The sequence below is a fragment of the Lepisosteus oculatus genome, chromosome 14 (assembly GCF_040954835.1).
Source record: "Lepisosteus oculatus isolate fLepOcu1 chromosome 14, fLepOcu1.hap2, whole genome shotgun sequence".
NCBI classification, from domain to species: domain Eukaryota; kingdom Metazoa; phylum Chordata; class Actinopteri; order Semionotiformes; family Lepisosteidae; genus Lepisosteus; species Lepisosteus oculatus.
This window is the reverse complement of record NC_090709.1, coordinates 24,838,247-24,845,746: the sequence shown is the minus strand read 5'-3', so window position 1 is coordinate 24,845,746 and position 7,500 is coordinate 24,838,247. Positions and strand designations below refer to the sequence as shown.

The 7,500-nt window shown below is 50.3% G+C and overlaps 5 non-coding genes across 5 annotated transcripts; all 5 read right to left on the bottom strand.

Moving 5' to 3' along the window:
• Positions 1–4,412: 4,412 nt before the first annotated feature.
• Positions 4,413–4,530, bottom strand: LOC138217537 (5S ribosomal RNA). Its single transcript, XR_011181249.1, has one exon. It is a non-coding gene; the product is annotated as a 5S ribosomal RNA (ribosomal RNA).
• A 537-nt stretch (positions 4,531–5,067) lies between these two features.
• On the bottom strand, positions 5,068–5,186 carry LOC138217294 (5S ribosomal RNA). The gene has a single exon (XR_011181006.1). It is a non-coding gene; the product is annotated as a 5S ribosomal RNA (ribosomal RNA).
• Positions 5,187–5,723: 537 nt separating this feature from the next.
• LOC138245524 (5S ribosomal RNA) lies at positions 5,724–5,842 on the bottom strand. Its single transcript, XR_011179770.1, has one exon. It is a non-coding gene; the product is annotated as a 5S ribosomal RNA (ribosomal RNA).
• Positions 5,843–6,379: 537 nt separating this feature from the next.
• LOC138217536 (5S ribosomal RNA) lies at positions 6,380–6,497 on the bottom strand. The gene has a single exon (XR_011181248.1). It is a non-coding gene; the product is annotated as a 5S ribosomal RNA (ribosomal RNA).
• Positions 6,498–7,034: 537 nt separating this feature from the next.
• On the bottom strand, positions 7,035–7,153 carry LOC138217293 (5S ribosomal RNA). The gene has a single exon (XR_011181005.1). It is a non-coding gene; the product is annotated as a 5S ribosomal RNA (ribosomal RNA).
• Between the last annotated feature and the right edge of the window lie 347 nt (positions 7,154–7,500).

Sequence of the window (7,500 nt, the reverse complement as noted above, 5' to 3'; positions counted from 1 at the left end):
CTAAAGAGGAGCAGATCTCCCCACCTGGCGATGAAAAGGAGCTTTCCCTGTACACCCTGGCACCCAAGAGGGGTCAGGACCACCACCCTGCAGTGGTGGAAGGGATCCAGATGGCAGGAGAGCAGGTTGGTGATGTAGCCCTCACCCTTAGCCCTGAGAGGTCCTCTATTAGTGAGGATCTGCTTGAGCAGCTGTCGCAGGGCCACCGCCAGGTGCCCCTGGTGCAACATTCACAGGTTAGACAGGAGGTCCAGCTGGACGCTGAGACTACTGCGCTGTGGACACACCTGTTCCCAGATGCCGATTCCCTCTGCTTTGACCCAGGGAACCTGCAGTCAGGTAACATTATTTCTCACAACTACCAGGTAGTGAGTGAGGCTGACCTGATTGTTCCTGCCTCAACGGCAGGGTTGCCAACACACCCAGTCCCCCAGAAGGGACAGGGAATGAAAGCCGAGACGGTTTTCTTACAGCCACCAGCTCAGTCTGTCAGTCTGAGTCTGACCAACAGTGGTTCACCCAGACTGGAGCTGGATGGTCAAGCCACCCGCCTGCCAGTGCAGGACATCGCAAAGAGGGGTGTCAGAACCCCAGCCTGCACTGACATGGGCCTGGTGAGTGATAGTGAGTTCAAAGACAGTGAACTAGCTATCCCAGTGCTGGGGCAGCTCCCTGAACCCCTAGCGAGGGAAGGGGGGAGCGAGCAGGTGTCCTACACCCACGCCCAGCGAACGATTGTAAACATGCCGATAGAGGGATTCCTCAATCAGGAAGTGTGCAGGGTGGACCTGAACAGTGAGAATGGGATAACAATCCCAGATCACTCAGGTGCTCCAGATGACCACTCAGCCGAGGGTCAGGCATGCTCCACCGCTGCACCGCCCCCTGCAGGGTTACTAGAGCACAGGCATGAACAAATCGAAAAAGCAGATGCCCTGGAAACGGAGGAGCAGCATCAGCCGCTGCGTCAGATCTCCCCAGATTTCCAGGATGTTGGTGCCCAAGATGCCACAGGGCATACTGAGAAAGACACCATGTACATGCTGCGCCAGCTTAGAAAGGCAACAGTCACTCAGAAGGAGATGACTGGGATCAGCCACCCGAAAAGACTTTTGGGAGGACTGATTGCTGCCACCACTGTTGTGCATTTGCTATTTCTGGTAGGTTTGTGTGCTACTGGCACTCTCACCCTGACTGCCCCAAGAAGGCAGGTGTCAGAGATGCCAGAGGGTAGTGACAGACTGTATCAACAGCAGCAAAAGTTGGAAAGCTTAGGGAAAACCCTAAAGGCAACTTCCTATGCAACAGGGTTAAACCTTATTCCCCAAACAGTGGACATGATTGTTGGTGTTATACAGTGGGTTTATGCTTGTGTGCAACAGGCCAGAATGTTGACACAAGACCTGTTAAGGGAGTTTAGTGCCACTGTAGCCAGTCTAACCACGGCACAAATCCCAACCCACTTGATTCCACTCTTCTCAGTAGAGGAGTGTGTGACATTAACCCCATCGCTCATAGCTCACCCAGAAGGCAATCCAAGATTGAATTCGGTTCCAAATCTTGAGATGGGTATGGCTACCAAAGCTATCCATTGGCTGTGTCTAAACGATTCACCAATGAAGGGTGTAAAGCTACTAATGAGCAGAGGGAGGTTAATGAACCCCATGAAGAGCAGGTGGGAAGTAAATGGCTGGTAAGCACACCACATTTAACTGACACCATGACTTGTGACGGGCATGATATAGCTACCACAATGCAGCTACCTAACCAATAGTTTTCCTGTAAGTTCCCGAGGAGGCCATAGTACAGCATGGTAACTTAACACTGTACGGTCTGGAACCAGACAATATAAGACCAAACTTGAGGTCTAAGATGCCTTCAGGTGCCACACTATTCAATCGGATAGAAATCCAAGAAACAGTAAGCCCTGAAGAGGTACAGGTAGTTAGTTTGCTTTAATGGAACAAACCTCCAAACCACCCTAGCAGATACCCAACACAGGTGTTGTGGTTTATCGGGGGCTGGGAACAGGAACTGTTGTTATTGTAACACTACTGCCAGGTAGCTGGATCATGACTGACAGTGTACTCTGAATGATGTACTCTCACATCAAGATGTACTCTGGGTAGCATGAATGAGTCAAAGGTAGCATGCCAAAAGAAAGGAAGTTACTTCTTCCCAAATATCTACTACAGAGGTATCAGATATTGACAGTGAACTTCCTGATGTGTAATTCCTAGACTTAGATAATGTCTCCTACCGTGTTTATACATACTCCAGATGTTATTCATCCTGTTTGTATCCAATGCTGGTTCCAGTATGAATTCTCGAGGAGTAATGTGGACATTTAAGATTAATGTTCTAATGGCAAGGGACATCACTTAACTCTGTTTTGTTTTGAAGGCAACAACGCCTCAGGACCTCGTGACCTTCAAAAAGGGGGGATATGTAGTGGCGAGGCTTAATAATAAGGCAGAATTAAGTGTTTCTGAGCTTTCCCAAATTAGGCCTCATTTCTCTGTTCATCTCTGTGGTGCAGCCACAGAGAAACCATTCATGCAAGGTGATTTAAGGTCCAAGGACAGCTCCCAAAGGGGGATGCATTTAGCTAAGCCTGGCTATCATGATCAATGGTCATCCATTGGTGCCTATCTGTCTAGGGAGTGCGAGTTGGACATCTGGACTGCATTACTAAGTGTCAGGACTAAGTGACTCATATCTCACCTTGATCAACCAATCAGGGACCGGTAGGGCCGAGTAACCCACGTGGGACTCTGATGCCCATGGAACTTTCAGCCAATCAATGAGCTGAAGTTCCTCCAGGTAAAAACAGGCAACACAGAGAGCCTGGGAGATTCAACAAGATTCAGATTCAGATTCAACAATTCAAAGGAGAATCCCAAGGGCAGGACATTCTCGCAGCGCGCCTCCTGACCATCCTGAGACTCAGCCCGGACAACCACGGAACGGCCAGTGTGTCCGAGTGCCAGAACTTTCCTTTGTTCTAAGAGTCTAGAGTTGAGGTTGCCAGAGAGTAACCAGCAGCAGGCCTCATCAACAGGTCGGAACTGTGGACAGCTGAATCACTATTCAGAACTAGCTCTTCATCATAAACGAACTGGTCCTCTTCCTGACTTGCTGCGACCCACAGTCATCTTTTCTCCTGTGCACAAACTTTGCTAGTTAAAGCCAACAATGAGCATCAGCAGCGCACCGTCGCAAGCCGCACAGCACAGCCTGGCACCGAGCCAGAGAGCGCGGATTGGACAGCAACGGCCTGCAACTGTTTCTTTGTGCCCGCAGGAGATCTGAATCCCCAAAGATTGGATGAGTATTCAACTTCAATGCATTACAGCTCGAGAATTCAATTGTTATCCCAACCAGTTGATATCAATTTAATTCCTAAGAGTTATGTACTTGTTTGAGTATCTAATGTAGAAGTTGTAACCAAGTTCACTTTACGAAACGGTCTTAATGAATGATATACTGAACGTATGTCCTCTTGATGTTTAACTCTTTGTAACTGATTGAATATATATCTTTTGTATTCTGATAACCCTCTCGATAAGATCTGTTAGGTTTATATGCATATTCTATGTATTAATAAATGTATCCTCGTGTATTAGTACCTGTGTGTGTGCGTTGTTTGAGTTATGTCGCATGGTTGGATTCTAAAGCCACCAAAAGAATCAACTTTGTGATTTACTGCTACAATTAATAATTGTCTCAGTAAATGCCCAAACCCTACAGAACTGGTGCCTTCAGAGAGCCACTATGATTACATATTTGGCGTCCCTGAACCGGTTTTCTCTACACCTGTTTAGCTTCCGAGATCAGACGAGATCAGGCGTGCTCAAGGGGGTGTGGCCGTAAGCGAGAGCAAGGCTCGCTGGCACCCTTCTTATTGAGAGGACAGCTCCGTCACCTATTTTACGACGCTGCTTTTTTTCCCTTGCGTTTTTCTCTTCTTCCCACGTTCTCTCTCTTCACTGCCTTCGTCCCCGCTCTATTTCACTTCAGCCTTTCACTCTTGCTTCCTTCCAATGAGGACGGAGCTGCGGGAGAAAGGGCGCTATAGAGGATCGCAGTGGAGAGCTGCTGCTGTGCTTTGACATCTGAGCTCTGTGGAAAACGATCTCAATACAATTCTGAAAAACGCGACTCTCCGAACGCCAGCCGAACAAGTCTCCACAGCCGAAGCGCTGTGTCTCTTTTCAGCTGGCGATAAACCTTTCCTCGATCCTTTGCGGACTTGTAAAACTGTTCCTGATCAGAATAAAAAACGCTCACGCTAATACACAAGCACCCGTGTCTCGCCAAAGCTGACAAATAAACAGACGGACAAGCCGCACTGCACGTGTGAACAGGGGAATGAGCGAGCGAGCGGGGATAGGGCGCCTCCTGCGCTTAAAAGCTTACAGCACCTGGTATTCCCAGGCGGTCTCCCATCCAAGTACTAACCAGGCCCATCCCTGTTTAGCTTCCGAGATCAGACGAGATCAGGCGTGCTCAAGGGGTGTGGCCGTAAGCGAGAGCAAGGCTCGCTGGCATCCTTCTTATTGAGAGGACAGCTCCGTCACCTCTTTTACGACGCTGCTTTTTTTCCCTTGCGTTTTTCTCTTCTTCCCACGTTCTCTCTCTTCACTGCCTTCGTCCCCGCTCTATTTCACTTCAGCCTTTCACTCTTGCTTCCTTCCAATGAGGACGGAGCTGCGGGAGAAAGGGCGCTATAGAGGATCGCTGTGGAGAGCTGCTGCTGTGCTTTGACATCTGAGCTCTGTGGAAAACGATCTCAATACAATTCTGAAAAACGCGACTCTCCGAACGCCAGCCGAACAAGTCTCCACAGCCGAAGCGCTGTGTCTCTTTTCAGCTGGCGATAAACCTTTCCTCGATCCTTTGCGGACTTGTAAAACTGTTCCTGATCAGAATAAAAAACGCTCACGCTAATACACAAGCACCCGTGTCTCGCCAAAGCTGACAAATAAACAGACGGACAAGCCGCACTGCACGTGTGAACAGGGGAATGAGCGAGCGAGCGGGGATAGGGCGCCTCCTGCGCTTAAAAGCTTACAGCACCTGGTATTCCCAGGCGGTCTCCCATCCAAGTACTAACCAGGCCCATCCCTCTTTAGCTTCCGAGATCAGACGAGATCAGGCGTGCTCAAGGGGGTGTGGCCGTAAGCGAGAGCAAGGCTCGCTGGCACCCTTCTTATTGAGAGGACAGCTCCGTCACCTCTTTTACGACGCTGCTTTTTTTCCCTTGCGTTTTTCTCTTCTTCCCACGTTCTCTCTCTTCACTGCCTTCGTCCCCGCTCTATTTCACTTCAGCCTTTCACTCTTGCTTCCTTCCAATGAGGACGGAGCTGCGGGAGAAAGGGCGCTATAGAGGATCGCTGTGGAGAGCTGCTGCTGTGCTTTGACATCTGAGCTCTGTGGAAAACGATCTCAATACAATTCTGAAAAACGCGACTCTCCGAACGCCAGCCGAACAAGTCTCCACAGCCGAAGCGCTGTGTCTCTTTTCAGCTGGCGATAAACCTTTCCTCGATCCTTTGCGGACTTGTAAAACTGTTCCTGATCAGAATAAAAAACGCTCACGCTAATACACAAGCACCCGTGTCTCGCCAAAGCTGACAAATAAACAGACAGACAAGCCGCACTGCACGTGTGAACAGGGGAATGAGCGAGCGAGCGGGGATAGGGCGCCTCCTGCGCTTAAAAGCTTACAGCACCTGGTATTCCCAGGCGGTCTCCCATCCAAGTACTAACCAGGCCCATCCCTGTTTAGCTTCCGAGATCAGACGAGATCAGGCGTGCTCAAGAGGGTGTGGCCGTAAGCGAGAGCAAGGCTCGCTGGCACCCTTCTTATTGAGAGGACAGCTCCGTCACCTCTTTTACGACGCTGCTTTTTTTCCCTTGCGTTTTTCTCTTCTTCCCACGTTCTCTCTCTTCACTGCCTTCGTCCCCGCTCTATTTCACTTCTGCCTTTCACTTTTGCTTCCTTCCAATGAGGACGGAGCTGCGGGAGAAAGGGCGCTATAGAGGATCGCTGTGGAGAGCTGCTGCTGTGCTTTGACATCTGAGCTCTGTGGAAAACGATCTCAATACAATTCTGAAAAACGCGACTCTCCGAACGCCAGCCGAACAAGTCTCCACAGCCGAAGCGCTGTGTCTCTTTTCAGCTGGCGATAAACCTTTCCTCGATCCTTTGCGGACTTGTAAAACTGTTCCTGATCAGAATAAAAAACGCTCACGCTAATACACAAGCACCCGTGTCTCGCCAAAGCTGACAAATAAACAGACGGACAAGCCGCACTGCACGTGTGAACAGGGGAATGAGCGAGCGAGCGGGGATAGGGCGCCTCCTGCGCTTAAAAGCTTACAGCACCTGGTATTCCCAGGCGGTCTCCCATCCAAGTACTAACCAGGCCCATCCCTGTTTAGCTTCCGAGATCAGACGAGATCAGGCGTGCTCAAGGGGTGTGGCCGTAAGCGAGAGCAAGGCTCGCTGGCATCCTTCTTATTGAGAGGACAGCTCCGTCACCTCTTTTACGACGCTGCTTTTTTTCCCTTGCGTTTTTCTCTTCTTCCCACGTTCTCTCTCTTCACTGCCTTCGTCCCCGCTCTATTTCACTTCAGCCTTTCACTCTTGCTTCCTTCCAATGAGGACGGAGCTGCGGGAGAAAGGGCGCTATAGAGGATCGCTGTGGAGAGCTGCTGCTGTGCTTTGACATCTGAGCTCTGTGGAAAACGATCTCAATACAATTCTGAAAAACGCGACTCTCCGAACGCCAGCCGAACAAGTCTCCACAGCCGAAGCGCTGTGTCTCTTTTCAGCTGGCGATAAACCTTTCCTCGATCCTTTGCGGACTTGTAAAACTGTTCCTGATCAGAATAAAAAACGCTCACGCTAATACACAAGCACCCGTGTCTCGCCAAAGCTGACAAATAAACAGACGGACAAGCCGCACTGCACGTGTGAACAGGGGAATGAGCGAGCGAGCGGGGATAGGGCGCCTCCTGCGCTTAAAAGCTTACAGCACCTGGTATTCCCAGGCGGTCTCCCATCCAAGTACTAACCAGGCCCATCCCTCTTTAGCTTCCGAGATCAGACGAGATCAGGCGTGCTCAAGGGGGTGTGGCCGTAAGCGAGAGCAAGGCTCGCTGGCACCCTTCTTATTGAGAGGACAGCTCCGTCACCTCTTTTACGACGCTGCTTTTTTTCCCTTGCGTTTTTCTCTTCTTCCCACGTTCTCTCTCTTCACTGCCTTCGTCCCCGCTCTATTTCACTTCAGCCTTTCACTCTTGCTTCCTTCCAATGAGGACGGAGCTGCGGGAGAAAGGGCGCTATAGAGGATCGCTGTGGAGAGCTGCTGCTGTGCTTTGACATCTGAGCTCTGTGGAAAACGATCTCAATACAATTCTGAAAAACGCGACTCTCCGAACGCCAGCCGAACAAGTCTCCACAGCCGAAGCGCTGTGTCTCTTTTCAGCTGG